Here is a 15,215-nt window from a genome sequence, read left to right on the forward strand (position 1 = left end):
TCGGTTGACAATGCACAGAACTACTCAAGTCGGTTGACAGTGCACATTAATGATGCGCGGGTCGGCGTTTTTTCCAAACAGCGGGTCTCTCTTTTATTTAATTTTTGGACCGCCCCAACCCGCCCCGCAGCACTGTATCTATTTTTACAACCCACACCGCCCTGCGACCATTAAAATAGACATACTAAGCATTTGTAATGTAAATAAAAGAGGCTTTATTTCAGCCTAAAAGTGCTTGGAAACAGCCATTAGATTACATCGGCGTGTAAACTGACAACAACATATGCGAATGAACCGTAGAAACCAGCATGGTCATATTAATATAGAGATAGGATAATGATAAACATTTCAACACAGTCTCACGGGAAGTCATGTTATAGTAACGAAAATTTTTGATTAATTTATTCGTGTTTGATGACACGAATTTCCGCTGTTTTTCGTGTCTCTGGAGACGAATGTCTTTTTCGTCCTTCCCAGCACGAATTTCTATCAATGGCTGTTCGTGTCTGTGGCACAACTTTCTTTATCGTGTCATTTTGTATTTTGTTTTCTCATCGTTGTTTCCTATTTTTAGATCATTGTCGCTTGGGGTTAGGGTTAGATCCGGGGTTTGCATTAGGATGTTATTTTTTGCATTGGTTTCTACATGTTTTTCGTCCACTTTTAAAACTATTCTCGCCTGGAGTTGGGGTTACAGCTGGGGTTTGGGTTAGGAAGTCGCAGAAAGTGATTCTAACCCAAACCCCAAGTGACAATGGTCAAAAAATAGAAAACAACAATGAGAAAACAAAATATAAAATGACACGATAAAGAAAGTCGTGCCACAGACACGAACAGCCATTGATAGAAATTCGTGCTGGGAAGGACGAAAAAGACATTCGTCTCCAGAGACACGAAAAACAGCGGAAAATTCGTGTCTTCAAACACGAATAAATTAATCAAAATTTTCGTTACTATAACACGACTTGCAGTGAGACTGGGTTGAACATTTTCAACATATACAAAGCAGTGTTTGTATTATCTATTCACAGATTCGCAACCTTAATTTCTCCCAAAGATCGTCTTTCATCTTCTATTTCTCCATTTGTTTTGTTGTTGTGGCTGGCAGCGGGAGTTACTTGGCGCTTCCGTGACGTGACACCAAAGGTTTGGAGATATCAAGTTATGTTGTGAAAGTTACGTTGCCACGTAGACCTACGCAATTTAATCTTATCAAAGAACCTAATAAAATATGAAAATATTCCAAAATATATTCTACAGGGAATTAGACGCAACAAATATGTTTTTTATTTTGTTTTTAGTCTAACAGAAACCCAAGGTTTCTAACACATTTAGTTTGGTAGACAGCCAGGTTATCCAGACAGGAGATGTCAACATTGGAATTTTCTAAGGGGGCAAATACAATAACATCCGTCTTTGAGTTATTAAGAAATAGGAAGTTGTTAGACAACCAAATCTTTACCTCATTGAGATGTGAATAATGAGGAGATATTTGCAGGATCACCTCTTTTTATTGGCAGATAGATCTGGGTATTGTCTGCGTAATAATGATACGAAATCCCATGCTTTCTCAAAATTGAACCCAAAGGTAGCAAATAAAGAGAAAAAAGCAGAGGAGATAGGATTGAGCCCTGAGGGAGGCCAAATATAAGACTAACAGCAGAGGAAGTACAATTACCAATTTTAACTGAGAAATGACAGTCGATTAAATAGGACTGGAACCACTTTAAAACAAGGCCTTTTAGACCCATGAGTGAATTTAATTTAGATAAAAGCAGCTGATGATCAATCGTGTTGAAAGCTGCAGTTAAATCAATGAGAATTAAAATCATGGAATCCCCTGAAATGTCATTCAGAATCCTTAATAGGGCTGACTCTGTGCTGTGAAGCGGTTTGAACCCAGACTGGAAACGCTCAGAGATATGACTGGTGCTGAGGAAGGACTGAAACTGAAGTAACACAATTTTTTCCAGTACCTTGGAGATGAATGGTAGTACTGAAATGGGTTGAAAATTACTCTTTACAGACATATCAAGAGAGGGCTTCTTGAGCAGGGGGGTGACAGCTGCTTGTTTCAGAGCAGGTGGAATCATACCCGTGGCCATGCAATTGTTAATAAAAATAAGTAGCGTAGGGCCTACAGACTCGAATATCAATTTCAGATATCGAGGGTGAATTACATCATAAGGCCATAGAGCAGGTTTAAGGGAATCAATAGTTTCAGACGGATGTTGTACAGAGACAGAATGGAAATTTTCCCCTACAAAGGATGTCTGAATGATGTCTGCCATCATAAGGCTGGCGTCTACACCACCCATCTTCACTATTGCAGATGGAAAACTGTCAGTTGTCCCACCATTCAAATACCGGTGGAGACTCTGGCGGTGGGTTTTTCAGAACCAAAACCATCATCTCAACATAAAAATCTCCGTCTAACAATCGGTGTGCATCACAACCCTCCTCTACAGCTGTGAATTGTGGACAGATAAAGATCAATAAAAAGAGAAAGATAGTAAGTCCTATATTAGGTGAGGTAATGTCAGAAGAGATGGGTTTTTACTAGGGATGTCCCGATCCGATCACGTGATCGGAAATCGGCCCCGATCACGTGGTTTCAGACTCGATCAGAATCGGACGTTACCTCCCAATCAGGACTCGGATACATATGCAGGGTTTAAAATCCATTAAAGAGCACCTATTATGAGATACCCGTTTTTAAACATCCTTTTGTGTGTAAGTGTGTATTAGTACATGCTAACGATATTCAAAAAGTACATACCTCAAAGAAAACGATGACGTGAGATATCGTCTCTAACGTTCGAGGACTACAAAAAACACTCGGATTGTAGGCAACAGTTTACTTCCTGGGATTAGTGACGTAGAGAAGACCAACATTATCATAGTTCAGCCCTCTCTGCTTTGCTTAGGTACGACCTCAAAGACGGGGGTGGAGAGCGGCGAGTCAGAAGAGAGCTAAAATGGCGAAGGTTGGGAGTCCCTGCTTTGCCTCTGTTTGCAAACTCTTGTTTCATCGTTTAAGCGATTAAATCTCTCGAGTAGACGCTGTCTCTTTAGATGCAAGGGCAAAATAGCACTTTATGAACTTCCACAGAGGACATCGTGTTTAATACGGTTCCGGAAAAATTCAGTCAGAAGTTGTTCACGGAGTTTTCACAATAACTGCTTCTCATGAACCGAAGCTGGATTGCGCGATGTTACCTCCTGAAAGTTGGATTACCGTGCACTTCTGGATCACAGGCTGTAAGTATTCATGTTTATTATTTGCCTTTACTGTAACCGGAGCTTAACATTATGTGCGTGTAGAGCTCAGATATATATCTATATGTAGAGCTAAGCTTGCAAGCTAATTGTTTTGTGTTGTAATAATGTATTTCATAAACAACGTACCATATTTACACACGTGTATGTTGAATTATGCAGACTATCGTTTTTTATCGATGTTTATTTAGACGTGTTTACAAACTTGCTAAGCTGTTCCAGCTAAACTGTTACCGGTAAAATTTGTTCTCATGATCAAACTCAAGAAACTCTAAGTACAGATGATTTGTTTAACGTTATATGTATTTTATTGTTGTTTTTACTTGAAGCTTTCTTAGATTTTGAAACTAAGTAAACACGTAATGTGTGTTGCTAATGTTGGGCCATGTAATATGTAATACATTAACGTTTTAATGAATAGTCTAACGATTTATAATCGTTGTACTCTATTGTTATAATATGTCTTTTTGACTGAATACATGTTTGTTTTATTTGTCTATATCCTAGACTCGCAGCTGGACACATCCTTCTACACTGTATGCAAACATGCAACATCATTACACACAGTACAAGGAGTCAGACTGACATATGAGGAGCAAAGGAACCCAGGCAGTAGCATCATTTCACAATGTTTCAATCACCATCATCAGTGGATGCCTTTGCCGTCCGTAGCCTGAGATTTCAGATTTGCAGCAAAAAATGTGACTTTCCCATTTATTGGAATGCTGTGCAGGTATTTAAGTATTTTAGTAACTGTGTTAAATAAAGTAGTATTTACTTTTACAATAAATGTATTGCTTGTTTATGTTTTTACAGGTTGTACCTTGCAGCTGCCAGCCATCCATTACAATGTCACCAAGCCGTAACAAAAGCAGGAGATGGAAAGTACAAGGCTATGTTCCCAAAACACACAAGTGACATACCGTAAGCAGTAATGTTTTATTTCAAATACATTCATAATTAAAAACTTAATGTATGAAGCAGGGAAATAAATGATCAAAACAAAAGATTTATTGACTGCAATATTTGTACAGTTATTGTGTTTGATGAGGTATTTGAAGATAAGCTGAAGGAAACCCCGATTCCAATGGACCTGGCATCACAGTTTGAGAGACCTTCAAAGGAGGACGTGATTGCATGCCATCTTCAGTGCAGGGGTCGTCGAAAGCAAACATTGTGACCGATCTGATCAGGAAGCTCCAAGCATATCTGGAGAACAACACACGACAGGATGATAACCTTATAGTGTCGTCTTAAATAGCACCAGCTGACAAAGCTTTGATATGCCATTTATCTGAATAGATAGCTGTAAGAAATGAATTGAAAAATTTTTGAAAGAAGAGCACAATATGGTTACTAAAGTATGTTTATTTGTATATTGTTTAACATTTAAATATATATTTGTAATAAATAAAAAAACTTTTGACTGACTACTATATTTTCTTTAAAGTTACATCTTTTGTTCTTTTGGGTACTTTGTTACTATAATAATACTTTAGTGTTATTGGTTTAAAAATGTAATAAAACTTTCTCTAGTCCGGCACCTCAAAGGCTTATAGTCGGTACAATAAATGTTCTGTGTGTAGGGATTTAGACAATTTGTGCAAAACCTGGATGATGAATCGCGCAGGTAAGAGGCCCTGGAACCTGTTGCATTCTCCTTAAAACCTAATAAGTAAAAACATAGCACTTATAAGTAAGCAGTCTTTTATACTAACGTTTACCATAGTGAAATAATGTAGGGCTAACATTCATTTCAATTAATACTTTCTTTGTGCTACATTTGGTGTTTCCATGTAGTTTGCCCAGTAATATAGTATGTAAGCAGTCTTTTATAATAAAGCTTACTATAGTAAAATAATGTAGAAATTACCAAGTGAAATCGTTTTATAATCATTTCAACGAATACTTTCTATGTGCTACATTTGGTGTTTCCATATAGTTTGCACAGTGATATAGTATGTAAGCAGTCTTTTATAATAAAGTTTACTATAGTAAAATAATGTTAACAAATGAAATAGTTTTATAATCATTTCAACAAATACTTTCTATGTGCTACATTTGGTGTTTCCATATAGTTTGCACAGTAATATAGTATGTAAGCAGTCTTTTATAATAAAGTTTACTATAGTAAAATAATGTTAACAAGTGAAAAAGTTTTATAATCATTTCAACAAATACTTTCTATGTGCTACATTTGGTGTTTCCATATAGTTTGCAAAGTAATGTAGTACGTTATAATTACCTTTTGGATGTCTTTGCAACACATTTTCGTCTTCGTTTAGCATTCTGGCAGAGCTAAGGACACCTAAAAAAGTTAAAGGCGGAGTCCATTATGTTTGAAAGCCAATGTTTATATTTGAAATCACCTAAACAAACACGCCCCTACCCCAATAAAATCTGGACCTTCTGTTGATAGACCCGCCCCACACATACGCAACCCGGCATTTGATTTGATTTTATTGGCTATACGTGTGTTTTGGTAGTCGGCCGGTCTCCTTTTCCAACGCGTTTTTCAAACATCGTAGACTCCGCCTTTAAATCCAATCGCGTTCATTGACGGAGATCGTTTATATCGTAACGGCCTTCTGAACTCTCTGGATCGAGCTCAAAGTGGTAAGGCAGTACAGACACCATCGTTTATAGAGAAATATAACGCTTGTTTACGTTGCCTGTGACTCTCAGTCAGAACCGGAAAACCCACGCGTAGTCAGGGGCGTAACCTTTCAAACACATACCGAACCCAGTTGACCAATAACAGTTGAGTAGTCATCTGACCAATCCGAATACACTAGACATTTTGGGAGGCGGAGACAGGAACTAAAACCGAGCATTTTCCAGACAGGCAGAAATCGGTGAGGTATGTAAGCAATTTATAAGACTCACAATGCATTAGTTCAAGTTTTAATAACATGTATGTACTATGGGATATTACAATAACGTGCTAACGTGCTAATTTATTAGCATAATTGGTGCTCTTTAAGATCTCGCTCTGCGCCAGTGTACGCGCTGCGCTGGTGCGTGTGACCTGATGAGAAGAGAATAGGCTTGTTCGACTTCATGCAGCGCCGCAACAACCGGCAGCCGGATGACGTCTAAGTTCCGCGAGAGCGATTTAAAAGCAAACTCCTCCGTATGATTTCGCGGATCACTCTCGCGGTAGTTTGACGTCACCCGGCTGTCGATTGTTGCGGCGCCGAATGAAGTCGAACAAGCTTTTTGACGTGCTTTCAAATTCATTCATAGGCTTCACACTCGTGCGTGCAAGGAACCCACGACAAAACCGGGTTTTTACCGCTCATTTAAACGACGCGTTGATCGTTTTTGTCACCATGTGCTCAGACACAGCTCCGCGTCTCACTCAGAACCTCAAGAACGCGCATTCGCGCAGGATACTGTAGAGATGAGAGATAGAGAGAGATGTAAGAATGGTGCCCACGTCGAGAAAACTTAATAGAAGACTAGAAACAAAGTATTAAAGTATGTCTAGCCATGTCACTCATCTCATTACAATATGTTAACTAGATAACTGGATACAACTGATTGTATAGTTTAATAAAATAATGTATTTTGATTATACAGATTAATTACGACCTAACTATACAGTATTGTTCAAAATAATAGCAGTACAATGTGACTAACCAGAATAATCAAGGTTTTTAGTATATGAAGAGTTTGGTTCCAAAACGCAATAAATCCATTTTGACAAATTTCGGTAAAAACGTGTTTTCTATACCAAGAAAGTGACAAGATGAAAACCACTATTTTCTGTTACAAACTTTCAAATAGCATCTTTAGGTTATAAAAACATAAAAAATTCAAATCCATAACTTGATTTTCAAAGATTTATTATAAAAACGGATTATTTTTTCCACAAAATGCAATAAATCCATGACAAGTTTTTATAAAAAATGCTATAAATCTATTGAATCAATCGCCTATATAAATGTGCATTCATCTTTGCCATGTTATATTCATTTAGTTGACTAGTTGTACACACTAATTAAAAATATAAACATTATTGTCATTAATCAAAACACTTACTTTGTGATATTAAGAAGTCATCGGTTATACTTGACGTCCTCGCTTAACGTTTTTCAAAGCGATCAGCTGTAAAATGTTTTGGTCCTGCTCGATTTTCGTTGACTTTGAGTAAAATTATGGAAAGTTTTTCATAAGATCCCCTGGGGTCAATGTGTTATCATGAAAGTAACGTGATGCTGTCAGCCCGCCCGGCCAAACAAGCACCGGTCTCCCGAGTTCCTCTGCGTAAATTATTACATGTTGATGGCTTACGTTTCTTTCCCGTCAGAGAAAACCATCACAGGTTTATCAATGCTATTAAAGTATTATTTTGTTTTTGTTTGTTTGTTGATCACGAAGTACAAAGTAGATGAGGAAAACTAGGATTCCGTGTACTCAGTGTTGTTTACATTGCGTGAGGTGCGCTGTAATCTGTGGAGGAGTGGATTTATGGCATTCTGTAGAAAAGGGGGAGTGGCGTTTATTGCATTTTGGGAAAAAAGGGAGAAAAGATGACAGAATAACACTGCGGAAATTGGATTTTGCATAAAATTAAGAATTTACTTTATAATACTGACCTGATATAATACTGATTCTGGCAGTAACTCATTTTTTTCAAAAATGGCGTTTATTGCGTTTTGGAACCAAACTCTTCATATTTTTTATTGCTACGTGGCAAACAAGTTACCAGTAGGTTCAGTAGATTCTCACAAAACAAACAAGACCCAGCATTCATGATATGCACGCTCTTAAGGCTGTGCAGTTGGGCAATTAGTTGAAAGGGGTGTGTTCAAAAAAATAGCAGTGTCTACCTTTGACTGTACAAACTCAAAACTATTTTGTACAAACATTTTTTTTTTCTGGGATTTAGCAATCCTGTGAATCACTAAACTAATATTTAGTTGTATGACCACAGTTTTTTAAAACTGCTTGACATCTGTGTGGCATGGAGTCAACCAACTTGTGGCACCTCTCAGCTGTTATTCCACTCCATGATTCTTTAACAACATTCCACAATTCATTCACATTTCTTGGTTTTGCTTCAGAAACAGCATTTTTGATATCACCCCACAAGTTCTCAATTGGATTAAGGTCTGGAGATTGGGCTGGCCACTCCATAACATTAATTTTGTTGGTTTGGAACCAAGACTTTGCCCGTTTACTAGTGTGTTTTGGGTCATTGTCTTGATGAAACAACCATTTCAAGGGCATGTCCTCTTCAGCATAGGGCAACATGACCTCTTCAAGTATTTTAACATATGCAAACTGATCCATGATCCATGGTATGCGATAAATAGGCCCAACACCATAGTAGGAGAAACATGCCCATATCATGATGCTTGCACCTCCATGCTTCACTGTCTTCACTGTGTACTGTGGCTTGAATTCAGAGTTTGGGGGTCGTCTCACAATCTGCCTGTGGCCCTTGGACCCAAAAAGAACAATTTTACTCTCATCAGTCCACAAAATGTTCCTCCATTTCTCTTTAGGCCAGTTGATGTGTTCTTTGGCAAATTGTAACCTCTTCTGCACATGCATTTTTTTAACAGAGGGACTTTGCGGGGGATTCTTGAAAATAGATTAGCTTCACACAGACATCTTCTAACTGTCACAGTACTTACAGGTAACTCCAGACTGTCTTTGATCATCCTGGAGGTGATCATTGGCTGAGCCTTTGCCATTCTGGTTATTCTTCTATCCATTTTGATGGTTGTCTTCCGTTTTCTTCCACGTCTCTCTGGTTTTGCTCTCCATTTTAAGGCATTGGAGATCATTTTAGCTGAACAGCCTATCATTTTTTGCACCTCTTTATAGGTTTTCCCCTCTCCAATCAACTTTTTAATCAAAGTACGCTGTTCTTCTGAACAATGTCTTGAACGACCCATTTTCCTCAGCTTTCAAATGCATGTTCAACAAGTGTTGGCTTCATCCTTAAATAGGGGCCACCTGATTCACACCTGTTTCTTCACAAAATTGATGACCTCAGTGATTGAATGCCACACTGCTGTTTTTTTGAACACACCCCTTTCAACTAATTCAACTAATTGCCCAATTGCACAGCCTTAAGAGCGTGCATATCATGAATGCTGGGTCTCATTTGTTTTCTGAGAATCTACTGAACCTACTGGTAACTTGTTTGCCACGTAGCAATAAAAATATACTAAAAACCTTGATTATTCTGGTTAGTCACGTTGTACTGCTATTATTTTGAACAATACTGTAGGTATTTTATAACTAACTGCTGACCAGCTTAGGGAATCTCTATGGCTAATTTATAAGATATATTGCTGAATCAGTATGTTGTTTTTCTTGTTAATTGAGTCTGGGTAGCCTATCTTATGCCTAGAATTAGTCAAGGAGGTTGATTCTTATAACTTTGAAGTTTGATCAATTGTGCATAATGACATGTGCAACAAATGCATATAGGGTGTCAGACCCATAGATTTGCATAATTTAAAGTTCAGGTTTTAAAGTTTGGGTCAACATGTGGCACAGCTTTAAAACTGAAACGTATAAAATCCTATCAGAGGTACAAAATGTCATTGAAACACACCAGTGGCTTTGCTGTCATCAGGATTAAACATTTTACCCCTCGAACCCCCCTCCCAACAGAGCATCCCCACAAAACAAATCCCAATTTAACCCCTGTATACTATATATATTCTCATTATTTTTTAACACATCTGTAGTTATGCGCTGGCACAGAGTTAGACTCTTTTGACTCCACACAGAAACAGCAATGCGTGCGGCATGACATAAGGAACATCCTGGTTCTGTTTTTTTCGGTCTTATTTATTCTTTTTTTATGTATTATAGAAGTATCGAATCGGGACTCGGTATCGGCAGATACTCAAAATCAAATGACTCGGAGGCAAAAAAACCTGATCAGGACATCCCTAGTTTTTACCGATCCTTAAAGACACCGGATTGTGACGCGACTGGGGCAGATCATTCCACAGTTGTGGAACAACTCCAGAGAAGGTAGGCGAGATGAGATGGCACCACAAGCCATCGCTCTGTGATAAGAGAACTGGGATCGAGAGGGTACATAAGGCTGTATAACCTATTAACCTGAATCCCTGTTACTGAACCCCCACAAAAAATGTCATAGCCAAACTAAAATAGATGACATTTATGAAGTCTTTGAAAGCAGACACTTGGAAGTTTATTAAAAGGTCAAAATTAGTTACTGTCATAATGAAAAGCGTTGATATATAGATCTTAAATGATACTTTTTTAAAATTATACTCCAAAAACATATATGAAATATTTTTATGAAAAACTAAATGAAACTGGCCTTGGAGCAATCTAGAAATGCACTGCAGATAAAGCCATAGGTCTGACCATGTTCTGTTTCAAATCTGAAGATAATACCTCTAAAACTCTGTATTTTATTAAATGTTTTTAGACCCATGTCATGTAAATTTATACAGGTATATGGTTGTTGGTGCCAGACGGGCCGATCTGTGTATTTCACAATCTGCTCAGTTACTGGGATTTTCACTCACAACCATTTCTAGGGTTTACAAAGAATGGTGTGAAAAAGGAAAAACATACAGTATGTGGCAGTCATGTGGGCGAAAATGCCTTGTTGATTCTAGAGGTCAGAGGAGAATGGGCTGACTGATTCAAGCTGATAGTAGAGCAACTTTGACTGAAATAACCACTCATTACAACCGATGTATGCAGCAAAGCATTTGTGAAGCCACAACATGCACAACCTTGAGGCCGATGGCCTACAACAGCAGAAGACCCCACCGGGTACCACTCATCTCCACTACAAATAGGAAAAAAGAGGCTAGAATTTGCATGAGCTCACCAAAATTGGACAGTTGCAAACTGGAAAAATGTTGCCTGATCTAATGAGTCTTGATTTCTGTTGAGACATTCAGATGGTAGAGTCAAAATTTGGCGTAAACAGAATGAGAACATGGATCCATCATGCCTTGTTACCACTGTGCAGGCTGGTGGTGTTATGGTATGGGGGATGTTTCCTTGGCACACTTTAGGCCCCTTAGTGCCAATTGTATTGTATGCTTCATTTTATTTGAGATTTCAGAACCAGTTTCGGCTCTGAGACCACATTTACAAGAATGCCAATATATTTTTGCCATACCATTAAGGGAAGTAACTACTGTATTTAGTTGGCCAACTCAAGTTCTGTGCAAATGTGTATGTGCATCATTAAAATTCCAGTGTACCGTGGGAGGGACACTCCATTATTTGACAGAAAACTTCACACAACAACTCATAAACTTAAAGCTAAACATGTCACATATCTTTGGAAAGCTGAAATTCTTGTGATTCGAATGGTGTAAACCCTTTTCATCAACACAGCAGGTACAATTTGTGTCCTTTTTAAGGTTTTTTAGCTTTTTCAGGAATGCTAAGGGGTTAAACCATTGCTCCTAGACCAGGGTCGGGTCTGGGGGGGGGGTCTGACCATAAAACTCGACTGAGGTCCAGTCAACCATAAAAAAACAAGAATCTTTACACAAATAGCGACCCCTGTTGGCAAACGTAGAGAAATCAGCTCCTGCCCACTAATGTCTGGCTATCTTACTCAAAAGCTGCATTCCACTCCAGTTTTAGACAACACTCGCAAACTTCCCTAAACACTTGCCCTCAGGGGAATCCCTGTCGCCATTTTGAAGTGCGTTCTACTTCGTCAAGTGAACAAGGGAAGTTTATATGGACAGACCCTCACTCCCTGGATTTTGACCGAGGGAGCAAGTCTACTTCATATGTACACTTCAGGCAGCTTCATATACAGTTGAAAGAAAAAGTATGTAAACCCTTTGGGCTTACTTGGATTTCTTCATAAATTGGTCATAAAATGTGTTCTGATCTTCATCTAAGTCACAACAATAGAGAAACACAGTCTGCTTAAACTAATACCGCACAAACATTATACGTTTTCATGTTTTTATTGAACACAACATGTAAATATTCATAGTGCAGGGTGGAAAAAGTATGTGAAACCCTAGGCTAATGACTTCTCCAAGAGCCAATTGGAGCCAGGAGCAGAGGTGGAAAGTAACGAATAACATTTACTCACGTTACTGTAATTGAGTAGTTTTTTGTGTACTTTTACTTTTAAAACATAAATGTTTCTTAGTTTAAAAAAGCTTTTTATTTTATTAACTTTTTGTTATTGCACTTTTAATCAACACTTTAATGTTCCTACAATTAAAAACAACTAGTTTGAGATTTATATTCCCTTGTCGTTTTTGAACTATACTAAAATCCTCTGGCCAGGAGTCAGCCAACCTGGGGTCCAATCAATGTGATGAGATTGGATGTGTTGATGAAAGCTGCCCTGTCCAATAAAAAACACAAACCAGTTTTGAGTTTGCTGTTCTGAAGAAGCATTGTCTGATGTGAACCATGCCTCGCACAAAAGAGCTCTCAGAAGACCTACGATCAAGAATTGTTGACTTACATAAAGCTGAAAAGGGCTACAAAAGTATATCTAAAAGCCTTGATGTCCATGTGTCCACGGTAAGACAGATTGTCTACAAATGGAGAAAGTTCAGGACTGTTGCTACACTCCCTAGGCATGGTCATCCTGTAAAGATGACTGCAAGAGCACAGCACAGAATGCTCAATGAGGTGAAGAATCCTAGATTGTCAGCTAAACTCTGGCACATGCTAACATTTTTGTTGACAAATCTACAATAACGAAAACATTAAACAAGAATGGACTTCATGGGAGGACACCACGGAGGAAGCCACTGCTCTCCAAAAAAAACCATTGCAGCACGTTTGAAGTTTGCAAAAGAGCACCTGGATGTTCCACAGCACTACTGGCAAAACATTCTGTGGACAGATGAAACCAAAAATGAGTTCTTTGGAAAGAACACACAACGCTATGTGTGGAGAACAAAAGGCACAGCACACCAACATCAAAACCTCATCCCAACTGTGAAATATGGTGGAGGGGGCATCATGGTTTGGGGTTGCTTTGTTGCCTCAGGCCCTGGACGGATTACTGTCATCGATGGAAAAATGAATTCCAAAGTTTATCAAGACATTTTGCAGGAAAACTTAAGACCATCTGTCCACCAACTGAAGCTTAACAGAGGATGGACGATGCAACAGGACAACGACCCAAAGCATAGAAGTAAATCAACAACAGAATGGCTTCAACAGAAGAAAATACGCCTTCTGGAGTGGGCCAGTAAGAGTCCTGACCTCAACCCGATTGAGATGCTGTGGCATGACCTCAAGAGAGCGATTCACACCAGACATTAGGACTGGGCCAGTTTGTATTTTTTTTTACCGCGGTCGGTAATCAACAAATTCTACAAAACACGTGCAAATTACTTAAGGAACATGTAAAGTGAATATTATTTCCTTCCACATTTCTTTAATTTCAACATTCAACAACTTAAACAATTAATATTATCAGTTAAAAAATGTTAACGCATTGTGCGTGTCCACACGTGCCGACAGACATTTCGCCACTTTTCTATCCTTAATTTGTGAATAGCCTGTAAATGACGCAAATTATTGCTGCCCTGCCGGTCTGGTAAAATAACCATTTGTATGAGAAATCACTTGTACTGCATATGTGTCCGTGCTTAGCTGGGAAGCTGCATGGAGACGCGTGTGTGTGTGCAAGATGACGCGGTCCGTCTTTCTCGCGCGCACCCGGGCAGTCCACGTCTGTCTCACGCGCACCCGGGCAGTCCGCGTCTGTCTCGCGCGCACCCGGGCAGTCCGCGTCTGTCTCGCGCGCACCCGGGCAGTCCGCCTCTGTCTCGCGCGCACCCGGACAGTCCGCGTCTGTCTTGCGCGCACCCGGGCAGTCCGCCTTTGTCTCGCGTGCTCGGACAGACCGCTTCTTTCCTCGACCCTTACCATAAACATCTGTCTTTTTCCACAAACAGAGAAAGAAGACGCAAAAGCAAAACTTTTTGAAATGTGTCCTGCTTTAGAAATGGCCACTGTTGTAGGCTAGATGAAAAAGAGACAATCTAACCTCTTTAGATATTAATCCTCGGACTGATCGCGTGCTCTTTATGTTGCGTGAAAATTTGATAATGTATGAAACCTGATTCTGTTGTTGATCTGATGCGGCTGTTTGCACGTTCAAATTAGATAAAATGTTTGTATTACTTTAAACGAGTGACAGACAACGTCACCTGTATTTCTACTCAATGACAATTTAATATTAAAATCATATCATTTAATATTCAGTTAACAAGTTGCGGTTGTTAACAAGCTGCGTGTATAACATCCCCACATATACACACAAGTGCAGGCCAATGTTTCAAGTTTTTTTTTTTTGTGGTTATGACGGTGCGGAGCTTAGACCCGCGGCATGGTTCACGTGACCGCGGTATGGCGGTAATCCGGTTACCGCCCCAGGCCTACCAGACATCCCAAGAATATTGCTGAACTGAAACACTTTTGTAAAGAGGAATGGTCCAAAATTTCTCCTGACCGTTGTGCAGGTCTGATCTGTAAATATAGGAAACGTTTGGTTGAGGTTATTGCTGCCAAAGGAGGCTCAACCAGTTATTAAACCCAAAGGTTCACATACTTTTTCCACCCTGCACTATGAATGTTTACATGTTGTGTTCAATAAAAACATGAAAACGTATAATGTTTGTGCAGTATTAGTTTAAGCAGACTGTGTTTCTCTATTGTTGTGACTTAGATGAAGTTCAGAACACATTTTATGACCAATTTATGAAGAAATCCAAGTAAGCCCAAAGGGTTCACATACTTTTTCTTTCAACTGTACCACAATGCAACACGATTGTGACGTCAATTCAGCAGCTCAAGCTTTGCACAGTTCAAATGATGGAGGTGCGCTCTCCACTTTCCATGTGATCAAGGGCTTAGGGCGATCCATTTGAACCCACTTCAAGTGTTCCAGCAGTAGTGGGCACTCATACAACGTA

General features: G+C 39.1%; 1 protein-coding gene and 2 long non-coding RNA genes across 5 annotated transcripts in view; 1 reads left to right on the forward strand and 2 right to left on the reverse strand.

Moving 5' to 3' along the window:
* The window catches only part of skic3 (SKI3 subunit of superkiller complex), a 244,054-nt gene that overhangs the window by 31,365 nt on the left and 197,474 nt on the right, over positions 1-15,215 (reverse strand). The gene's annotated exons all lie outside the window — the stretch shown is intronic.
* LOC141358736 (uncharacterized) lies at positions 1,914-4,710 on the forward strand. The gene is made up of 4 exons (XR_012365144.1): positions 1,914-3,261; positions 3,787-4,012; positions 4,117-4,203; positions 4,331-4,710. It is a non-coding gene; the product is annotated as an uncharacterized lncRNA (long non-coding RNA).
* On the reverse strand, positions 4,448-13,133 carry LOC141358737 (uncharacterized). The gene is made up of 2 exons (XR_012365145.1): positions 5,525-13,133; positions 4,448-4,947 (listed from the first exon to the last, which is right to left on the reverse strand). It is a non-coding gene; the product is annotated as an uncharacterized lncRNA (long non-coding RNA).

Source organism: Misgurnus anguillicaudatus, chromosome 22 (assembly GCF_027580225.2).
Source record: "Misgurnus anguillicaudatus chromosome 22, ASM2758022v2, whole genome shotgun sequence".
Classification (NCBI taxonomy): domain Eukaryota; kingdom Metazoa; phylum Chordata; class Actinopteri; order Cypriniformes; family Cobitidae; genus Misgurnus; species Misgurnus anguillicaudatus.